Source organism: Cetorhinus maximus, chromosome 12 (genome assembly GCF_964194155.1).
Source record: "Cetorhinus maximus chromosome 12, sCetMax3.hap1.1, whole genome shotgun sequence".
Classification (NCBI taxonomy): domain Eukaryota; kingdom Metazoa; phylum Chordata; class Chondrichthyes; order Lamniformes; family Cetorhinidae; genus Cetorhinus; species Cetorhinus maximus.
Window position 1 is genome coordinate 87877074 of NC_135890.1, and position 24619 is coordinate 87901692.

Consider the following 24619-nt stretch of genomic DNA (forward strand, 5'->3'; position numbering starts at 1 on the left):
GTGCCTGGGAGAGTGCTTGCACGAGGCTCTGAAAGGCCCTGCCACACACACACTTCTCCATTCAGAATCACTCGTGGTCCTGCTGCGTGCAGCTGAACTGTTGATGGGGCAGGAGGAGGGGGGGATGCACGGCAAGGACTCACGAAGCCTGTAAATGAAGCTGAAAAACACCATCACACATTATTCAGTGAAAGTGAATACATTTTCAGATTATAAAGTGACAAAATATGTTCACCTGTGCAACCACTTGTGATCAGAAATTCTTAACTTTTCTAGGCCTATCACTTATTCTAGGTGCTGCCCTGACATCCATCGCAGGGGTAGAGACAGACTGTGCAATGGTTGGCCCTGTTGCCTCTAATGATTTTGGTGTGGGGCCTCTGGAGATCCGAGGCCTTGAGGGTCCCAGCTTGATTTGGCTGTCCTCCTGTGGGCCAGCTTCTATCTCTGCGGTGACAGAGGATGAGGTTGAGGGGGTCACAGGCTAAGGGGACTCAGGGGGAGAGGACGACGTCTGAGATTCCAGTGTAGATGGCCCAGGGATGCCCAGCTGCCTCTCCTCCTCCCTTTGGGTGCCCAAGGGCTCCAGCCTGACTCCTTGAGGGGAAGGAGCACCTGGAGGGACATCGAGGTGCCCCAGTCCCCTCTCGCGTTGCCACTGCGGGAACTCACCCATGGCTGCCACAATGGAGTGCAAGTCAATACGCATCTCTATGTTCTGCTGGACCAGGGTCTCCATGGGGCAGAATTTTTTTTCCCGCGGGCAGGTGTGTGCCCGACCCGATTGAGCGTAAAATCGCCCGAGAAGATGCCGGGTGAGCACCCCGACATCATAGCGCACTCGCACGCTACTTCACTTGGCAGGTATGCACAAAAGTCAGAAGCACACCCACCGATAGTTGAGAGGACAATTAAGCTCATTAATGGTGCAATTGACTCTAATTTTTCATTGCTCGTCCAACTTTACGGCCAGCAGATGGGCAAATCGGCAAGGCGGCCTTTGCATTGCTCATCAAACATCATCCAAGGGCGGGATGGGGTTTCCGTGATGAAATAAAATAAAAATAAAAATAAAAATAAATTTCTGTGGACGGCATTTTTATCAGTTATATTTTCACGTGATTGATTATGAGGCACGGACACTTCTCTTCAGCTTTTAAACCTTTATTTTAGCTTTTTCAGGTCTGCAGCTCCCTGAGGTAGCCTTCAGTGAGCTTTCTCGCAGCGCACACCCGCACCCGCAGGAACGCCATTGCCCGCCCTCTTCCCGCCCCCACCCCGGCAACACTGGCCATTTCAGCGCTAGTTTCACTGGCTGTTAATTGGCCAGCCAGAGTGAAATCGCGGTCGGCGGTCCATTTCCCGACCACTCCCATGTCCACCAAAGGTAAAATTCAGGCCATGGTGTCCGCCATCCTTCCCATGGAGACCTCCATATGCACACACATGGGCACCACTTCATCAGAGAGCAGGTGGCGGCATGTCCCCGATTGGCGTGCCACTCTGTTGAGAGCTTCCAACAGCTCTGTGTGATGTTCCCACGCCTTCTATTGACTCTTCAGGATGAGTGGAAAGGCCAAATCCAGAGGCTCGTCATCTGACTCAGACCTCACAGATGCCTCTTCCCCGGCAGCTCTCCGAGGGCCAGAGAGCTTGACCTCCTGCTTCCTCCTGCTGCAAACGTGTCCATCCAGTGACCACCAGATTGTGAACCCGAGCCTGCTCTAGATCTAGGCTCCACTGAGGTGTGTGTCTCTGCGCTGGTGCAGGGTGTGGGGAAGCGCTGTGACGTGTCTTCCAGGTTGCTTATTTCAGGTAGCTCTTCAATGGAGGAGGTGTCCTCTTTGCTGGAGGTGCGGACCTGGATGGAACTGAGGGACTGGCTGGCTAAGGGTGTTGGTCACTTGGCAGAGCTCCCTGTGAACCAAAGTAGAGATAATTAGTTCATGGCAGCAGAGTCAAAAGCAGAAGAGGGAGCACTCACAGCTGCGTTGAGAGAGGAATGATGTGGTGCAGGATTATCACATGGGTGTTCGTCGCTAACCTCACCATCACCGTAGGCACGGTCCATGTCCTCACCAGTCAGCACAATGGCACCCGCCTCAAAGTGAGTGAGGGGTCCAATGTGGGCCACTCCAACCCCAGTCTGGGACCCCTCCCTGCTTTTGTCAGCCAGTTTCTAATGCATGAAAACAGATGGAGAGAGTGTGAGGAGGACGCATGGCACTGCATAGAATGTGTGGGTGGTCAGCGGAGCCATGGGTGGGATGAGGACAGGTGATCCAGAAGGCATGAATCTGTTGGAGATGTGAGGGTGTGTGTGAGAGTTAGTGGTGCTGTTTGTTGAGGTGTGAGATCCCTGTGTATGTGTGATGGGTTTATAAGCGTGGGAGTTGAGAGTGATAAGAAGAATGACTTACCCTGGCGGAACGGATGAGAGCATTCATCCTCTTCCTGCACTGGGTAGCTGTCCTCTTTTGCAGGGCATTGGCGCTGACCACCGCTGCCACCCCCTCCCATGCTGGATGGGTGACCTTGCTTGCTGGTCTTCACCCAGAGGTGGGGTAAAGAGCTTCACAGCGTGCCTCCACTACTTCCAGTGAGGTGAGGTGAGAGTGACAACCATTGACATCAAGGCCGCATTTGACTGAGTATAGCATCAAGGAGCTGTAACAAAACTGGAATCAATGGGAATCAGGCAGAAAACTCTCCACTGGTTGGAGTCATACCTAGCACAAAGGAAGATGGCTGTGGTTGTTGGAGGTCAGTCATCTCAGCTCCAGGACATACTGCAGGAGTTCCTCAGGGCAGTGTCCTCGGCCCAACTAACTTCAGCTGCTTCATCAATGACCTGCCTTCCATCATAAGGTCACAAGCAGGGAGGTTCGCTGTTCAGCACCATTCGCGACTCCTCAGATACTGAAGCAGTCCATGTCCAAATGCAGCAAGACTGGGACAATATCTAGGCTTGGGCTGATGAGTGGCAAGTAACATTCATGCCACACAAGTGACAGGCAATGACCATTTCCAACAAGAAGGAATCTCGCCATCACCCCTTGACGTTCAATGGCATTACCATCACTGAATCCCCCACTATCAACATCCTGGGGGATTAACATTGACCAGAAACTGAACAGGACTAGCCATATAAATACTGTGGCTACAAGAGCAGGTCAGAGGCTAGGAACCCTGCGACGAGTAACTCACCTCCTGACTCCCCAAAGCCTGTGCACCATCTACAAGGCACAAGTCAGGAATGTGCTGGAATACTCCCCATTTGCCTGGATGAGTGCAGCTCCTACAACACTCAAGAAACTTGACACCATCCAGGACAAAGCAGCTTCATTGGCACCACATTCCCAAACACTCACTCTCTCCACCACCCACAGAGTGGCAGCAGTGTGTACCATCTACAAGATGGACTGCAGGAATTCACCAAAACTCCTTAAACAGCACATTCCAAAACCACAACCACTACAATCCAGAAGAACAAGGGCAGCAGATACATGGAACAGCACCATCTGCAAGTTCTCCTCCAAGTCGTTCACCATCCTTGGAAATATAGCGCCGTTCCTTCACTGTCACTGGGTCAAAATCCTGGAACTCCCTTCCTAACAGCACTGTGTGTGTACCTACACTACATGGACAGCAGCGGTTCAAGAAGGCAGCTCACCACCACCTTCTCAAGGGCAACTAGGGATGAGCAATAAATGCTGGCCTAGCCAGTGAAGCCCACATCTTGTGAATGAATTTTTTAAAAAGTAGGCGCTCGAGGGAGGCATCGCTAAATCTAGGGGCAGCATGTTTCCTCCCTTTGGCAACCATTAGTTCCCAGCAGCTTCCTATCCCTTGAAGAGCGCTAGCTCAGTGCAGGGGCGGCCTTTAAATATGATGCCCAGTTTACTGAAGGCCTGAGGTGACAGAGGGGCAGGCGAATCGGAGGCCGCCCTGCTAGTGTTTCCTGGGAATGCATAATTATTGAGGCAGGAAGGGGACAATATGGTGTAAAAAGCCGCCATTGCGTCTGGTGGGTAAAATGCCCTTTTTCCAGCCTGCTACCGCACTTTGCGCAAATCTGGGACGATTCCGCCCTTTAAGTTAGAAATGTGTATGACACTAATGGGCCCTGGTGTGATAATGATTCAACAGAAAATGATTGCCATGTTGAATTCTGTGATAATAATAGGTAATAATGTAAAGCAGCAGGCTTTACACAGTTTTTACTGTATAAACAGACTTTATTCAGCTCACTATTCATCTAATCACAGTATCTCATTGTTATAAATATTTATTTTATTAGATCAATTACCATGAACTGATATGTTATTTTATCTAGAAAACTGGACACTTTCAAGCAGATGATGTGAAATTTATGATGTCACTTTATGGCATGGCCCTGCACTGTATGGGATAGGACCACCCTGAAGGACTTTCTGGGAAGTTGCTCAGCTGATTGTGTGGTTTGGAAATGAAAACACCATGAACTTTCCTGGAACAGCATTAGCTATGTTTGATACATGTTCCAATTCTTAACATGCATTTAATACATAAAACTTCTGTGGAAGAGAAATGCAATGTCAGAAAATAACTTCCAGTGTATTTTCAGAATATTAATTATTAATTTTTTGGAAAGAGACCAGAGTAATACACCTAAAAGATTCTGACCCAAAATGAATGGTAATCCTGAATATTTGTAAAGGTTGGCTAGTATCAGAAGTCTCTTTCATTGGTAGTTAGGAATAACATTGGGAATTGTGGTGACGAGGATTCATCTGTTAATAAGGCACACAATTGAGAGATTGCTTTTCTACTAATGATGGAACTATTGATTATCAGTGGGAATGCAAGTGAAAATGGGTTGATATCTCAGTGTAGCAGTGTGTTAAATTGAGGTGAGGAGCACTGGGGTGTATTCACAATTTGCTTTTGCATGCATACACTTGTTCTTTACCTGTTTGTCATGAAGCTTGTTGCTAAGTTAAAGGGACAGACAAACTGGGTGGAGAGAAGGTGCATCCTGATGTGAGTGCTGGGGTGCATAAGCCTTGAACTTCTGCTTGAAGTCCATTACCATACCAATAGCAGACACCAATCCTATTAGGGGCACATCTAGCACATCTAGCATGGTGGAGAGGCTGCAAAGCGTTGGTGCAAGTGGCTAGTCCTGGAAATAAGATGCATGACCTCGCAGGAAAAGGTTACATAGAATTTTACAGCACAACTCAGCCCAACGGCTTTTTTGCTGGTGTTTATGCTCCACCCAAGCTTCCTCCCATCTTACTTCATCTGAAACATATTCTTCTATTCCTTTATGCCTCATTTACTTATCCAGCTTTCCCTTAAATGCACCTATGCTAATCATCTCAATCACTACATGTGGCAGAGAGTCCAACATTTTCACCACTTTAAAATAATATTTTTATATAAATTAAACATTTTCCATCATGACTCCCTGCCCAGGCGCTTAGGTAGGTCCCTCTTCCACTGTTGGTCGGCCTGGTGCATTTGGTCTCACCAGGCATATTTTGATGAATCTACACTGAGGCTTGGGAAAGAGGAACTTCCAATACAGGTAGTCCACTACCTCTGCTGCACCCTTATTACACTGATGGTCTTTGGGGTTGGCAGATTTTCAACCTCCAACAGACCATCCATGATCCCTGGCATAAGGCCAATCTATCTGAATGCAGCCTGATGTATTTAGAAAAGAAAAGCAATCTTGGCCTAAAATGGGATGCTAATTCACTGGCGAAGACCAATTTCATCCCCACTGAATATTAACGTTGGACCTCAAAGGGGAAAGACGATAAGACCACCACTGTGTGCTATGACCAGTGTAATTATAAATGCATCCTTTAAAAGTGTGTTTTATAATTTTGCTGCAAATATTCCATACAAAAAAATCCTCTCTCAAATAATCTAAATGCAAAGTCAGAGACTGTTTAGATGCTGCTTCACTCACCAGTACTCAGTGGGATAAATGTGTGCATTTAATTTTCCTGGCACAAAGTTGCTCGCACAAAATTGTGGATCCACGAATCGCATACACATCCAAAATCCTGATATATGCTCCTGGCTGCAAGGCTCCACATTGGGGGACACTAAAATTAAAAATTAACTAGAAGAACCCAACTGGCCCACAGACTCAATATATGTACAATCAAAGACATACCATCAGCCTATCACATACTCTGCCATCCAGCCAAAATGTCAGGCTAGTATTAACCTACTTTTCTTCAGGTTCATTTCAGATGTGAAGGTGGGACTATAACTGGCATCATTCAGGCATCCATGTAATATTAGATGTCTTGGATGATAGATGCTTTTGTTGGGTGAACCTCTCCTGAATATCTGGTTTCCTGGGTCAGCAATAGCAGCAGGAGGTCAAACATGACTTTTACAAGAAAGTAAGCTTGCTAACTGTCCTGACTCCAATGAGTTGCCCATATGCAGCTCTTAGACGACCTGTCCTCAGGCACAATATGAATTGAAGAATCGTGTCATGTCATTAAAGTACTTTATGCTGACTGTATACAATTACACCCGCATTCTAAATTATTGTTGACTGCGTACACTATCAGCTCCTTTGGGGTGGATCGCTTTCTTCTGTCTGCTGGCTATAATGAATCTTTTTTACTTGTTTTACATTAACATTTGGACAGATGTGCTAACTGTGATATTATCTCTGTGGGCCAGCCAGCAATGATATTAGCTAGTCTCTTATATACTTTGTAAGTAAATAGATATACATAGATGCTGAGATAAAACAAATAAATTTTTTTTTTAAATCTTCATTGTAAAATGTAACTTTTATTTTTTCTTGCTGAGAACCAGCTAGGGACATAAATTATTTTCAGCTTTGGCTTTGGGCATTGTCAAAGGTAGGCTATCTTGATAACACAAACAGCCATGAACAAGTCTGCCTAATTGGATGGGAGTGCCATTGCATTCTTCTCCCCAGCCATACCTTTAAGGAAAATGTAACCTACCACTACATTCTATTGGAGAATCAGTGACCATGGGTTCACATTTGCCTGTATGCCACAAAATAAATGGTTGCAAAAATGTCACGAGACTAGAAGGGAGAGTGAACATGTAGTGACCATAGGCCTGCTGAGAATTGAATGTTCATCTGCAAGGGAGTTTATTAAAAATAGCCAGAGATGATGAGATGTATGCCAAAACTGCCTGCACCTCTTGCTAAGCTGCATAATTTTACCCGTAAAAAGCAAAATGCTACCTAGAGACAGCAGACAAAGGTGGAAAAGAATTTTGTTCCTCACTACAGACACAGTGGCCTGAATCTTGTGTGAGAGATCGGGTGTGCACCTGAGCCGAACGCACGTAAAATTGCGTGAAGGACGTCAGGCATGCGTCCCTATGTCATCACGCACATATGCAATTTTGAGGTCGACGGGCACGTGAGGGAGCCAGAGCAGTGCCCGCCGACAATCAAAGGGCCAATTAAAGCCATTAAAAAACCTATGGACCACGATTTTACATTGCCTGTGCAATTTTTAGCTCATCGCATGGGCAAAACGGGTGGGAGGAATTCACGTTTTAATAATGTCCTCATCCAAGGGCGGAATGAAATCTCCGTTAGGATACAAAATAAAAATAAATATTTGGGGACAGCATTTTTATGAGGCATGCTTTCAGGTGCTTGATTGTGCTGCATGGACATTTTTGGAAGCATTTTTGTGCTTTCTTTTATTCTGTGGAGGTCTGCCGCTCCCTGTGGCAGCTGTCTGCCTTCAGGGAGCTCAATGGAGGTGCTTGCCAGCACCCACAGTGGCGTCAGCGCCCGCCCTCTTCCTGCCCCCACCGACAGTGCAGAGCATTTCTCAGTGCGCGTTTCACGCTGGCTGGCCGTTAATTGGCGAAATCGCGGTTCGGGGTCCATTTACGTCTGCTGCTGTGCCTGCTGATCACACGCGGCCGACGATTGCAAAATTCAGGCCAGTGATTTGACATGGAATTTAACATCCCATCACATGTACATGGGCAATGATTTTATCCCATTTGCTCCCCTTCCTCTTCATTGTTATAATTTGGTTGTATTGGCCTCTGAGATGTTTCTTTTTCATTCTCCTCCCCCTTTTCATGTTCTCTCCTCTCTCTAGGCCTTTTTGGGCCACACACCATCACTCAGCCAACAGGATGGGCAAGTAACTTACTCTCAGGCTTCAATCAATGTTGCTCTTGAGTCAAACTCAGGAAGTTTGCAAGAGCAGCCTTTTTCCTTCCTCCCTATGGGAAGGCACCTGCCATCTGTTTACTGCAGCTCCCATCGGCCCAGCCAAGGCTGTGAAGGTATCATGCAGGCTACAATAAGGACAGACGCATGTCCTTCCACTTCTTGTCTCAGCAGAACATCAACATAATGTATTGATTAATTAAAAACCTGAAATGTTGTTTTACTGCCTGTGTGTGATTTTTTTTCCAACAGTTAATCTCTGGTAACAGACATTCTTTTATTCATAAGAACATGTTCTGCAGATTCTCCACAGATGTCACCAAAAACCCCAACAGATTTGACCACATTTTCTCACAGATTTATATAGCTACAGTTCATTACCATGTAATATAATCTCCTTTTCCTGGATGATTGCTGAGCTGAGAATTTTTTTTAATAAAGGCTTTGAAACTGGTACCTTATTTGCACTTAACACCTGCAGGTAATTCAAAGTGTATCTGTTAAAATTGTATTGAAAAAATACTAAATGTTAACCAATAGGATCTCTGTCAGTAGAATGATTTAGATTATGATCTACAATCTTATGGATTTGTGTCCAACAGCTAAAAAAGTAGTTTACAGCTAGTCGCACTGCACTTATGCCAGGGAGTTACTTGTCATTGTGAAAGAAAGGCTTGCATTTATATATAACCTTTCACGACATCAGGGCAGCTCTAAGCACTTTACAACCAATGAAGTAATTTTTGAAGTGCAGCCACTGTTATAAATTAGGAAATGGGACATCCAATTTTCACATAGTAAGGTTCCACAAACAGAAATGGGGTCATGGCCAGATAATATGCTTTTAAAAGATTTGAAGAACTTGATTTCTAGAAAGTAAAGATTGATTTTAGCCACTGATTTATCAACAACACAGGATTGGCAGATTTATAGTTCAATTTATTATCCAAGTGCAACATCCAAATTCCTTAAATCACACTGTTTAAGACAGATAAATAGATAATTGTGTTGGGGGTGGATCCGATTAAGTTTTGGAAAAAGCGTGAGTGAGTATTAAATATTGGGCAGAGCACTGGGAGAGTTCCCCAGCTACTCTTCAAAATAGTTTCCAGGATCTTCTGCACCCACTTGAGAGGGCAGACAGTATCTCAGTTTAACAACTTGTCTGAAAGATGGCACCTCTTACAATGCTGGACTCCTTCAGCACTGCACTGGAGTGTCAGCCTACATTTTGTGCTCAAGTCTCCAGAATGAGATTATGAACTCACAACTTTCTGACTCAGAGGTGAGTGTGCTACCAGATGAGCCAAGCTGACCATCCTCATTCTTCAGACCCTAACAGAGTTCTGCTCACTTTCTCTATCAATTTAGGTTCCATTTTTGAAGCAATTAGAGGTTTTCAAGTTCCCTGAGTACTTTTCAAGCCCTGCTTGGCAGCACACTGGCGTTACTCCATATACTCCAAGTCCGAATGATCTTCTCTGAAATCTCACACTACTTCACTCAGGAGTCAGACTGGATCCTGACTTCAATGTTTTGCTGTCACTTTTAATGAGGCTATTTCACATTGACAAAAAAGTGATGTTATAACTATAACCTTAATTGCTAATACAATTAAGGACTGTTGGAAGGAGGAGGAACATATTTAGAAATATATATAAAATACAAAATGATGAAAGACACTGCTTATGTGCCTTGATATCAGAGAAAATGTGTTCAGCAGATATCAGTGTTTGTTTCCGTTTGTTCTGTTTTGTATGCCTAAAAATTCATTTCATTCTTTTTAAACGTTCAGTATTGTCAGTTCTGAGAGACTGAATTCTTCCTTATTCAATGTGATTTCAAAATTTATCAAGATGTCATTGAAAAACTCAGTTAAAATTAACTCATGACTTGTTCGGCCTGTTGTATGGTCCTGTACTCTGTAGATATTATTTAAAATAAGTATTTGTGTTGCTTTAGTGTATATTCAGTGAACTGAGCAAGACTATGATTCGTTGGCAACGACATCAAAACATAAAACGTTTTCCAAAACTTAATCGGATGCATCCCCAACACTATTATTTATTCCATATGTGTCTTAAACAGTGTGATTTAAGGATTTTGGATGCCGCACTTGGATAATAAATTGAACTATACATCTGCCAATTTTGTGATGTTGATAAATCAGTGGCTAAAATCAATCGTTGCTTTCTAGAAATCAAGTACTTTAAATCTTCAGTGTCTTGAGCTGTTTTATTGCGAAAACATTTGTTTTGCTTTTTTAATCTATTACTTTCAATAATTGAATAGTCAAATCTTCATGTCACTTTTAAAAAAGCTTTTGATTTAAAGTTGGAGGGGCATTGAATGATTATTTAAATTGAAACAATATGCAGGGTTGTGGGGAAAAGGCAAGAGATTGGCACTAAGGTAAAATGCTCAGAGAGCTGGTGCAGACATGATGGGCTGAATAGCCTCCTTCTGCACCATAACAATTCTGTGATTCTGTGATTCTGGAGTATTCAGCAGTAAATATTGGGAGGCGTTTGCCCAAACCTTTCAGAAAATACATAACAATCAACCAAAGCTACTTCTCTATGGAAATATGATGGTTCCTACAGAATGCACTGGCAGGCAGAATCACTAAAAGGGTAAGACATTACTTTAACTGCTCTTTAAAATTACTTTGATTAAAATAAGTGCATAAATTTTTTTTGTCAAAAGAGCGCACAAAGTAATTTTACACAAGCTTTTTAAGTAAGTCGTTAAAAATAACACTCAGAGTAATGTTTAGTCAGAATACATATCTGGAGCCAGTGTTCATCAATGGGAAACTTTTTATTATGGAATCCGTTCTTTCAATTCTAAATATTGGCATAATACAGCATTAACAATTCATGCATCACAGTATGATGAACCTGTGTGTGATAAATGGGATCAACTGTGAAGGGAAATGTTACAGTAACATTTATATCATATTTAATTAACTGTAAATTTGGTATTTTTCCATAATTAAAGTACCCTTTTTCATTATTTTTTGCCACTGCATGGCCTATAATTACATGTTCCAGACTGGACACAACCACTATGTATACTTCTCTGTCAACATGATGCCATACATATTTATAGTCTAAAAAGATCCTAAAATAGAACTTTTGTTGTTCTCAACCAAGCTCACAATTAATGTGAAATATGAAGAATGGAGCTGCCTTGAAGTAGAGAGCTGGAATCAGGAATAGGTCAACATGATAGAAAGCATTTTAAAATGTTCATGGCCACTGTGATGAGATACACTTTGAATGTGGTTCAGATACATTCTGATCCTCATGAGAATATAGTAGGAGCATTATATATTTGTTATAAGCTATTTTTTTTGCTTTCTCCCTTTCTGTTCTTCTGAGTTTCTATTTGTCATGCTTGGTCCCTTGGATTGGACAACAGATGGGGGTTATACTTTCAAGTCCCTGGCAGAACTCCTTTATAGTTATAGCATCTTTATGGCTCATAAACCTCCTCACTTATTGTTTGGAGATGTAATTTGGCCTCCCACTCAGTGCATCTACTTGAACATCACCACCACTACTGGGCACTCACTTTGTGGGTACCTGTAGCTATGAACTGGCATGATCCTTGTGACTCTATGTGATCATGCTCCAATGTTCTCATCGCCCTTATGCCAAGAGACAGCACTGGGCGGAATTTAACAGCCTCTCCCGTTGGTGGGAATTTCATGTCCCGCCAAAGTCAATGGCCTTTTGAACAGCTTGCCGCATTTTGCAGCCCTGGCCCCACTGCGACAGGGCTGGAAGATTCCGCCCCACCGTTTCTGTTGCAATACATAATATTCAAGGAAGCCTGGAAACCTTTACGATTAGAAATTTTGTAGGTCTTCTTTAACATTTTACAATGAATTATTCTTGTGCTCACGGCAGAGGTGATTGTTAGTCCTGGACAATGGGATACAGTTCAATTTTGTACATCCAGTGTCTGTCCCAAAATGTTACCAGATGAGATACAGCATGGGCCATGTGCTAAATAAAGCTCCCTGCTCTCTTCCAATAATTAGCTTTAAAGGAAAAGCCTAGGGGGAATGCTTAGTTATTTAAAGCACTTTGTTTTTATGGAAGAATAAGATGAAGTGTACTTCGAATTTATTTGACTCCTTTTGAAAACATCAATTTTCCTGCTGTTACTGAGCTGTGTGAATAGTTGTTTCTGGTGATATCAATCATAAGGGATGTCACTGTGCATCCAGAGATGATTCAGTACAGGAGATGGAGAAAGTAACTCAAAGACGGGGAAGGTGCAATAGAATACGAGGTTTCCTTTTAGTCGGAAATATGTAAAAAGTAATTGCAGATAACGTAGTTGAAAGGCATTTGCTTGTAAGGAAAAGTGGTTAGAGTCAACAAACACTTAGATATAGTATACGTATTATAATAACATTTCAGAGCGACCAAGGATGTTGTTATATTTCCTGGCTTTGCTTGTGAAAATATGCTGAACACAAGTACCATCTGATATAATCCTGTCTGTTATCAGAAGAATAGTTTTGTTTTTGGAGCTTCTGAAGAAATGTTAGACCAGTAAAAAACACCACCCTATGGCATATTTATATATGAGCTTATTTTATAAATATTCTATCCATTATTGTATGTGGAAACAAGATTTCCCATTGCCAAGAAAACATGATTTATTATGCTTTTTAAAAATAAAATTGCTGAATAGTATAGAATGAGATGCATGTCTTAGCATTAAAGTCACATGTCATGCAGTTCAGCAAACTAACTTGTCCATGTAAGCTTGTGTAACCAAAAAAAAAACAAATCACAGAATGCACGTTCATCTGTCGCATTTACATTAAATCAGTTTGAAAGATTATTTTGCGGCTGGGAGCTCTTATTGTAATGTTGAATATTTCTAATAATAAATATCTTGTAATTATTTTATAACTATACTGAATTAAAATCAAGCTTAAAATAAGCACAGCGAGCTTTAATTTTTACCCCCCAAAATATTATGAAATTGTGTAGGAATGGCGTAATGCCTGATAACACATGCAACAAGCAGAAATGATTGGGTACACAGTGCAATTCAGAACAGAGGCTAGCGGAAACTAGCTGTGCTACTAAAAAAAAAAGTTTGCATCCTTTTTCCTTATTTTGCTTCAGAAGAATACTAACCTTTAAAGAACTTCTTCAGCTAGGAAGCAAATGGCTCCTTAATTAGCTCTGGTCCAACTCCTTCGCTGAAAGCAAAATGGATGTGGTGCAAGATGTAGATGACAGTGTTTAATTGTTTACATTGCCTGATGTGGAGCACATCACTAAACTAAGGGCTAAGATTTGCAGTAGCCTAGTAGCCCTAAATTATAAACGTTGGAGACCCAGGATCTGGTCACTTAGTTTTTTCCGTGTGGAGATCTTCACATTGACAGGCAAGGACACTTTGATCACAGTTAAAAGTAAAACCCTGAAATATGTCACATTTTACTCTCTTTAGAAGTTCAGCTTTATGAAAGAAAGGATGACTTATTTTGCTCATGTTTGTGTGTGTGCATCTTAACTAGGGTACCACATTTAATATTTAAGTGACTACCACTTGATATTAAATTCCATGCTGAGTCTTAACTGAGTCAAAAATAATCTAGACTCATAGGAACTCAAGCTAGTCGATTTGTGTGTCAACTATTTTTAGCATATTAGCATGTGCACTAGTCAACAAAATTTACAGCTGAGATTTGGAGTGTAATGTCCAACATATTGATAATATTGCTTCATATTCCTAAAAGATTATATACTATCTGGTTCATAAGTCTGCATGCTTTGCTTAACTACATCTTTAGCTTGTTTCAACTAAATAGGTTCGAGAGGCCCAGGGGACACAGCCCCAAGTAACAGCCAGAGCTAAGTTCAATGTTAGGAGGTTGTGCTTCTCCTAGGGAATAGTGGTCCTGTGGAATAGGCTTCAGGGTTGTATGGTGAAGTCCTATTCACTCAGTTCTTTCAGACAAGATCTGGATCTGTTTTTGGCTGGCATAGAGATCACCTCATGCATGAGATGGGTACTATCTGACATTTATCAGGGCCAGAGTGATCCCCTGGACCAGTTTTGATCACCTAATGCATTCAGAAAGGATTTTGCCAGATGTTTTCCCCTTATTTGGCTGGGCCTGGGTGTTTATCTTACTTCTTGCCTCTCTCAGGCAATTACATGGCTTCCAGGTGGAGTGATGAGTGTATATATTGTGATGTACAATGTATTGCAGTTGTGTAGGACTGTCTGGTTGGACCAGAGGTTCTTCTCTAATCTGTCAATGTTCATATAACCAGAACAGGGCCCGGGAGAGGGGGGTGCACACGGTGAAAAACCAGAGCCCTGGGGCTAGGGGGGTGCCTAGACTAGGTGTTGTAAATGGTGTTGTTGTCTTTGACCAGGCTGAACATTCAGAGCTTCAGGGCCTGAAAGACCAGCTTTAAAAAAAATCAGACATGACAGCCTGACAGTTCCAGTTTTTTTAAAGCCAGTCTTTCAGGTCAGTTTCAAGGACAGTTGCTGCGCTGCTGCATCTGACCTTTGGCAGCTTCGTGGTTTTGATTTGTTTTGCAAAGCCCGCCAAAAAAACCACAAAGCTACCTGAAGATCAGCAGCAGCAGTCCTTACTTGCAACAACACTCAGTGTCACGAGAGTGTTCTTGTTTGAACATCTGATCGAAAACTGATAAGTGAAATCCCTGGAATCATTTTAGAGCCAATTGGATGCTGTGAGATGGGCGGGTGGGAACTTTTAAGGTCATTCTGGGTGGATGAGCTGGGCTGGGCTAGATGGTCTTTGTCATCCATAATTATCTTGTGAACAGAGGGTGGAATCATGGCTGGAGTTCTGTTGATTTTGTCACTAATGGAAGTTTACTGTGAACAGGCTTTGTGGTATGAAATTGCCAGAAGTGCATAATTGGCTCATAGTGAATCAGTAATCTGTTTTACACTGAAAATAATTCTCAAGAATATTTTCCATTGACTTCAATCTTATCCCATTTATCTACTTACATATTATTCCACTCTATCTTGGTGCTTTTTTGAGTTTTTTGAGGCATTGAAAAATTGTGATTAAGTTGTGCTACATAGTTGATAGTGAAAATATACTGTGGTGAGAAGCAGCAATCAGCAGAGTCTTCAGACCTGCTGATCAAGAAAACACAGATATAGTTGTAACCATTCAGTCTTGGTCTTCTGACCTCTTAAAAACTGTATTGCACGAAGGCATCTGAGGGCTCCAATGCTTCTCATTGACAGTGAAGACCTATGTTGTTCAATCATTCCGCTTTGCTGCCCAGGAGTCATTTGATCATTCTACCCTAGAAATTACTGATAAAATAGAATCTAATTACACCTCTTGTATGAAATAATTATATTGAATAATATCATGCACCCAGGCAGGAAAAAAGCCTTTGACAGAATGGAAAAGATATTGTGCAATTTAAGTAGTCTTCATGACAACAGGATACTCCAAAACACTTTGTAGCCAATTACCTACTCCTGTCAGTGAAACTGACAGTTCTGATTTTTTTTTAAGCCAGTCAACCATGAAACTGCCCAAAGGTCTTTCTCACTCTCAGCACCTGTAAGGATTTTTAAAAAAAGAAATGACTGTTAAGCTGTCATTTGCTGAGAGTGGGAACTGACAGCAGAGCAGTGATTGGAGGAGCAGCAGGCCTAGGATAGGCAGAGTTTCTCCTCCCAATCACAGATTATTTCTCTCCCATGCTAGATGCATGCAAGTTCCTCCTTTTGTTCCTTGATTCATGCTGATTTACTTGCTAAGCTAGTTTTCCAGTGGCTATGTGTGGTGCTGTCTGTTCCTCTCTCCCTCATGCTGATTGGTCTATAAAAGTCATCTAACAATGCATTTCAATTTATGTATGAAAAAGAAATGAACAAATTATAATATATGAATAGACCTGCAGGTGTGATGGTACTACAGGGGGCTTTCTTTTGAAGCTCTCATGTTATCTTTCCTGAAGTTGCTAAGAACTGTTGAATACAATCTGCTGGGGAAACCAGTGAGACGAGACAAGACTGTGCATTCAGGTTAGTCATTGCTCCAGGTCCTCCAATCACAGGTTCTCTCTCTCCTGTTCTTGCCGTTTCTCCAGAGACAGAATATACGATTGGAGGAGCAGCAAGGGCAGGAGAGAGGGAACCTGTGATTGGAGGAGCTGAACAGTTATTCTGGCCATTCCCATTGGCCACTATGCAGGAGTCTTTCAACAATTTGTGATCCGGGAGGCCAAGGAGGAGAAACAGAAAATTAAAGAGCAGGATGGAGTCTCTGCTGGTAACGGGGCTGGAGCAGGCCCAGGAAAGCTGTCACTCAGCCTTGCACCAGACCGGACCCGGTGATACTGAGTTATCCTGAGTGAAGTGAGCCTGTGCTGCGTCAGTGTGTTTGAGAAGGGAGGAAGCAACAAGTAAATGGAACCATTCCCTCCCGTCCCTCCCTCTTTCACTTCTATAATTCTCCAACAATGAAACAATGCATGCTGCAGCATGGAGATGGCCTTTCTTTTCTATACAGAACAGATAGTCGAAATATATTTTAAAAATCTGAAAGGTTTTCTTACAATCTGGGTTGCAAGTGTTGAATTTTTCCCCCCAAATATGAATTTACTGTCATTGTTTACATAGGGTGCAATGTGCAGAACATGTTAATGAGACAGTCGCCAAAATCAATGTTATCATCTGCACAGTGCACGTAACTAATGGGATATTTTCCTGTTGAATTAACAATATTGCACGATCCTGTTAAAATAAAGTTTGTACTCCCTGATTTGTTTATTAGTCATGGTGAGATCACCTATAGGCTGCACACAAACTAACACTGCTTTATACCATTGCTGCTCTTAATATTAATGACACACGCTGCATATATATCGGATGATATTTGTAACCGGATGCCAACAATGGGAGTTATCATTTTACGAGGACCTTTCTGTGATTGTTTGGTGAATCGATTGGTGAATCTTGAAAGAGGAAATAATAACATGCATGATTGAGTGGGAGGATTAAATGGGGGAGGGGGATTAGGGAAACTGGAGAAGCACCAGGGCCCATGATTTCTCTCCCTGGCCCTGAACCAGAGAGACAACTTAAAGCCAGTTGCACATAGAATGCAGAAAGGCAGGGAATAAAAGATGCAACCACTACAACTTGTAGCTCCTGTGCAGTTCCTTTATTAACATGTCTCTGTAAAAGCCAGCGACATTGCAGGGAACTAACTGCATGAGAAGTGAAGGGTATGGTCTTATACTAGTAAGCAAATGCTCCATGCAAGCACATTAGTCTAGTAAAATTGTTGAAACAAATGTAAAATATATAAAGATTGTATTTGATGTATCTATAAAATTACAGCAGCATTAATATGTTCAGAATTAATATTAAATATGCAGCTAATATGAGACAAGTACATTTTATTTTTGTGGGACCATCTCATTTTTTTGACTGACGTTTTCAGCGGAAGAAGATCACGCAAACATGTGCTATATATATAGCATCAATAGTATGAATTTTATTTTTAAAAAGCAAATGCTGAATGATATGAGCTCTTGAATCACTGTCAGCTGCTACTACATAACGGATTTTCCTTTTCTCCTCTTTTTTTGTTTCGGTTCTTTGCTTGACAACAGTCACTGATCTATAAACAAAATTGGTTTGATGCGTGTCATGTTTCAGAAATTGATAGGGAGAGACAATGCAAAACACAAAGTTGTCAAGTCAAGCATAACGGAAATGGATGGGGTTCACCAAAGAACGTATTTCAAACAAAATCAATACACGCATTGCAACAAAAAAAATACCACAGAACAAGAAAGCATCCAAATTTTTCAAAACCTGGAACATTCAGATGGTCCTCATTCTAAAATGGTTCACAGATGATTAAACTAGGATTTGTTACAATGCTGTGAGTGCACGGGATTATATCGAGAACTAAAGTTGAAAATGGATAGTAATCTACATATCTAGTGTTGAGAAGTGCATATCAGAATTTAGATGCAGAGGTCAGTGTGCCACACAGGATTTTTCATCCACATCGCATGTGTTGCATAACAGTAGCATGGTCCACAATATATTGGCATCTTACCGCTGTTACAAGACATTCTTAATAGACCAATGAACATAATCTCTGAAAATAAGCAGAGCAATAAATGAGTATTTTTTAATGCTTTTGTGGCATGTGAGTGTTGCTGGCAAAGCCAGCAATTTTCAATCATTCCTAATTGTCCTTGAGAAGATGGTGATGAACCATCTTCTTGAAACACTTCAGTCTATATGATGTAGGTACACCTACAGTGCTCTTAAGAAGTTGTTCCAGGATTTTGACCCAGTGGCAGTGAAGGAACGTCGATATAGTTTCAAGTCAGGATGGTGTGAGGCTTGTAGGGGAACTTGCAAGTGGTGGTGTACTGCCATGCACCTGCTGCCTTTGTCCTTCTAGGTGGTAGAGATCGCAGGTTTGGAGGGTGCTGTCAAAGATACCTTGCTGAATTACTGCAGTACATCTTGAATACGATACACACTGCTGCCACTCTATGCTGGTGGTGGAGGGACAGAATGTCTAAGGTGGCGGATGGGGTGCTGATCAAGTGGACAACTTTGTCCTGGATTGTGTCAAGCTTCTTGAGTGTTGTTGGAGTAGCGATCGCCCAGACATGTGGAGAGTATTCCATTACATTGCTGACTTGTGCCTTGTAGTTGGTAGACAAGCTTTGGGAAGTCAGGAGGTTTGTTACTCTCTGCAGAATTCCCAATCTCTGACCTGCTCTTGCAGTCCCAGTACTTATGTGGCAAGTCCAGTTAAGTTTCTCTTCAATGGTAACCTCCAGAAAGTTGATGGATGGGGATTCAGCAATGGTAATGCAATTGAATGCCAAAGGAAGATGGTTAGATTTTCTCTTGTTGGAGATGGACATTGCCTGGCACTTGTGTGGCATGAATGTTGTTTGCCATTTATCAGCCCAAGCCTTAATTTTGCCCTGGTCTTGCTGCATATGGACATGGACTGCTTATCTGAAGAATTGCAAATAGGACTGAGCATTGTGCAATCATCAGCGAAAACCCCCGTTTCTGACGTTATGATGGAGGCAAGGTCATTGATGAAGAAGCTGAAGATGGGTTGACCTTGGGCATGACCCTGAGGAACTCCTGCAATGATATCCTGGAACTGAGATGATTGGCCTCCAACAACCATCTTTCTTTGTGCTAGGTATGACTCCAACCCGTGGAGAGCTTTCCCCCTGATTCCCATTGACCTCAGTTTTGCTAGCGCTCCTTTTATGCCATTCTTGGTCAAATGTTGCCTTCATATCCTCACCTCACCTCTCGAATGTAGCTCTTCAAAGATCATTATTCCAATGTTGCAATGTCACCCATGGAACTGGTAAGCCCTGTGCTGGTAGCTAGGAGGGCTGCCCTCACTGAATTTTATGAGGCTAGCCCACCTGTTCTTCCTTTCAATAGGCTCCCTCCACAAACAAAATATTGCAGAGTTCTTGGTCAGCAGCACAATCATCCAGGAGCTGGTAAATCTATCAAAGCAGCAGCTCTCACAGGGCTAAGATATGCCTAAATTACCTTTTTCACCAATTCTATAAACCTCCATTGGCATAGCTTCACCCACTCATTAAAAATGCAGCTGATGCCAATTTCCTTACTTTATATCAGTTCTGAACAAGCTATAAACTTGCACCTAAAGCAAGATCCAAATTCTGCTGTGTTATGCAGATTTTAAAAAATCTCTCCCCGCTGAGAATTAAAATGTATTTTCTGTATCTTTGAATGCACCTTGATGACATCCAAATAATTTGCATTAAAACCTGAAAAACTTTCACCACTGCGTTTTTCTTAAACAAACTATTGCTTGTGGTGAAACCATGCTTTATAACAAAAAAAAAATGTTTTTTGAATTTGCTGGCTGGAAACCCCTAATTGAATTATTTAAAAAAAAAAGACTAAAGCCACATTCCAGTGACTTGGGATTATATAAAAGATGACTGCACATTTTCATCACTGGACTTCCTGCATTCCAAAACTATTGAAATAGAGACAACCTGTCTGCAAGGTCACAATGGCCTTGAAAAATGGGGATCATCTCCAATCCCATTAGCGAAGCATCCAGACAATCACCTGGGTACTCAACCGGGTGGAGACAACCCATTAGACATAATCACTTGGACAATTGGACCATGTCTGAGAGAGACATTCCTAGCCATGATCTAATCAAGATAACTGGAATACACTAGCCGTGATCATATTTGGGTCACTGGGCATTTGGAGAGAGGTCATGTGATAAGCCAACCCATTGAGTGTTTTAAGCATCTGCTTTTTCTACAGAACTATAAAAGCAACTGACTTGCCGAAGGAACAAGACCTTGAGTAGTTTCCTCCACCACCCCTCCCTCTCTCTCTCCATCAAGCTTGCAAGTTTAGAACTCTGTCTGGTGATTTTGACTATCAAGGTGTCGCAGAAAGAAGTTTTAAAAAAAGCTCAACCCAACACTGTTGTCCCAGAAGAACAGATACGTCATCCGTCTACAACTTTACACTGCCTCAATGTCGACAGCAGCAGGAACACTGAATGAAAGCAGCAGGACTACTGAGTTTAGCCTGGAGCCAGCCAACCTTCAAGAGCCATATGCCCATTTAATTTTACTGGATTTTAAATCACTTAATATATCCTCCCTACTCTATAATCTATCTGTGTGTGTGTGAACCTCAAGTGTGTGTGTGTGTGTATGTGTGTGTGAAAGTCAAAGCGTTATATAATTTTACTTAGACTGAGTTAAGTACAATAAAAACTATACTCTTTTTTAAAACAATAACTGCAGCAAACCTATCTGATCATGTCTTCTATCATCATAGCATGTAAACTGTTAAACACTCATGGAATTGGCAAGCAGTGTCTTTTTTTAAACTGTTGTGGTCAAATGAAGAGAGGGAAAAGAGGAGAACCATTTGGCTCCTCCTCACCTGATTAATGTGTGGAAATGATGGTTTGATGGATTAAACTCTAACTTACGTGCATAAGAGGGACTTAAAGGAGGAATATAGTGTAAGTTCAGCCCTTTGTTTCAGTCTCAATTGGCTCCACTAATTTCCTCTTGTTTTACATTGGGTTTTTATTCAGACATTTGTTTATTTGTTCAGACATATGCTAATAAAATCTTAAATTTTGTCTAAATTTGGCAATGGGGACACCTGTGCAAATTTTGACATAACAGCTGGTTATGCTGTTTCAGGAAACCCTGGGCCACTGTTTTACTATGTGGGAATAGCTCATATGACACAAAAACTAATGACGTGTAGTGACCTTGGGGGCTGGTTCATGACAAGATAACTGCTTTCCCTTTACTGCATAGTTGTATTTCAACAATGTTGAATAACACACAGTTGATTTGCCCAGTGACATATGCCTGTTGAGTACCCACCAGAAAATATGTATGCAGACTCCAAACCCCATGAAGTCTCACAGCATCAGGTCAAACCTGGGCAAGGATATCTCCTGCTGATTACTACATACCGCCCCCTCTCAGCTGGTGAATCAGTGCTCCACCATGTTGAACACCACTTGGTGGGAGCACTGAAGGTGGCAAGGACACAGAATGTACTCTGGGTGGAGGAATTCAATGCCCATCACCAAGAGTGTCTGGGTAGCAACTACTACAGACCGAACTGGCCAAGCCCTAAAGGACATAGCTGTTAGACTGGGTCTGCAGCAGGTTGTGAGGGAACCATATTTGACCTCATCCTGACCAACCTGTCTGCCGCAGATGCATCTGTCCATGACAGTATCTGTAGGAGTGACTACTACACAGTCCTTGTGGAGATGGAATCCCGTCTTCACATTGAGGACACCCTCCATCATGTTGTGTGCACTACCACCGTAATAGATGGGATAGATTTCAAACAGATGTAGTAACTCAAGACTGGGCAACCGTGAGGCGCTGTGGGCCATCAGCAGCAGAATTGTACTCAGCCACAATCTACAACCGCATGGCCCAGCATATCCCTCACTCTACCATTACCACCAAGCCAGGGGATCAATCCTGGTTCAATGAAGAGTGCAAGAGGGCATGTCAGGAGCAGCACCAGCATATCTAAAAATGAGGTGTCAGCTTGGTGAAGCTATAACACAGGACTACTTGTGTGCCAAACAGCATAAGCAGCAAGTGATAGACAGAGCTAAGCGACCCCGCAAACAACGGATCAAATCTAAGCTCCTCAGTCCTGCCACATCCAATTGTGAATGGTGGTGAACAATTCAACAACTCACTGGAGGAGGCGGCTCCACAAATATCCCCATCCTCAATGATGGGGGAGCCCAGCACATCAGTGAAAAATATAAGGCTGAAGCCTTTCAACAATCTTTAGCCAGAATTGCCGAGTGGACCATCCATCTTGGCCTCCTCTGGAAGTCCCCAGCATCACAGGTGCCAGTCTTCAGCCAATTCGACTAATTCCATGTAATATCAAGAAATGGCTAAGGCACTGGATAATGCTAAGGCTATGGGCCGTGACAATATTCTGGCAATTGTACTGAAGGCTTGTGCTCCAAAGTTTGCCGCACGACTAGCCAAACTGTTCCAGTACAGCTACAACACTGACATCTACCCGGAAATGCTGCTCCAGAGACTTTAGAGACATTATCCAGTGTACTGAGGGAGTGCTGCACCTTTGCATGTGCTGCCTTTTCAATAATATATTAAATCAAGCCCTATCTGCTCTCTTAGGTGGATGTAAAAGATCCCATGGCATTATTTGAAGAAGGAAAGAGGAGCTCTGCCTGATATCCTGGCCAATATTTATGATTTGACCAATATAACTAAAAAATAGATTATCTGGGCATTACCTAAATGCTGTACGTTGGATCTTGCCGTGCACAAATTGGCTGCTGTATTTCTTACATGATGCCAATGACTAAACACTTCAAAAGCACTTCATTGGCTGTAGAGCACTTTTGGACGGTCCTGAGGTTGTGAAAGGTACTATGTAAATGTAAATTCTTTCTTCTTTTCCTTTTCTTTCAAGAAGTTTATGTTGGCGGGGCAAAATTCAATTAGCAATCAGTGGTAGGAGGTTGTAAGATGGTAGTTAATGTACAGTTAATGGAAATGTATAACGTATTGTTTCTGTTCCATTTGTCTGCAATGCTTAAGTACCAGAAAGATCATGGAATCACTGGACACAGTTGTTTGCAGGTCAACCAATGGCATAAATCAATGGCAGCTTCAATGATGGTGAAGAAGAGGAGGAAAAGGCGGGTGTCCTCTGACGTGTCCCGGAAGGTGTGTTGGGACCTGTGCATCCAGCAGTACTGGAAGGTGAACAACTACACCTACATTTCATGTCTTCTCAAGTGTACAAAGAAGAAAAAATTGCAATTGTGAGAAAGAATGAATTAGGAACAAGAGAAGCACTTAGGCCTGAACCTTTGGCTCAGCGAGTGGGGGCGGGCCCTGCTCGCCGAAGCGTAAAATGACACGCGGTGACATCGGCCGTGCGTCCCGACGTCACCGTGCGTTGTTTAGATTTTCAGCTCGGCGGGCGCACAGCCGACTTCGGCACACGCCCGCCAAACTGTCAAAGGCCTATTAAGGCCATTTAAATAGTAATTAAACTAATTAAGTGAGCTGCCCGTCTAACCTTAAGGTTGGCGGGCAGACGAAGAGCTCAGGCAGCCTTCGAATTTTTCATGGAACCTCATCCACGAGCGGGGTGAGGTTTCATGAAGGGTTTATTAATTCAATAAATTTTTTCATTAATGTTCATTGACACTGTCACATGAGGGGGCATGTCTAAAATGTTTTCCTTTCTTTATTAAAATTTTGGGAATTTAAACTAATCTCCCTGAGGCAACTCTGTGCCTCAGGGAGATTTCTGCGCTCTTTCACACACATGCACGAAAGAGCGCACTCCTGACTCAGGGAACCCCTCCCCCCCGCCCGCCCGCACAGGGAGCGCACAGCACTTCCGGGTGCACGTCACACTGGGCGGGCCTTAATTGGCCCACACACGTAAAATGGCAGTGCAGACCCAATCGGGGGCGCCAATCAGGTCCACGCCCACCCCCGCACAAACCCCGCAATAGGGGTAAAATCCTCTCCTTAGAAACTGAGAAAATACAAACATAACTGAGAATGACAGACATAAAAAGACCTATTGGTCCATTCAGCCTGTCCCCTACAGTTGTGATACTTTGTCCATCATGATATAAACACCCCACACTTCACTCTAGCTAGCAGGTCTGGTAGGAAAAATTCCTCTCCAAATCGGACGCTGACAGATATAGTCATAGTCATAAAAGACAAAAGATTACTACACAGAAATTGCGGACCTTTTCTCTTTTCACTAAAAGGAAGAATTTTGTGAGATTTTGTTACTGCT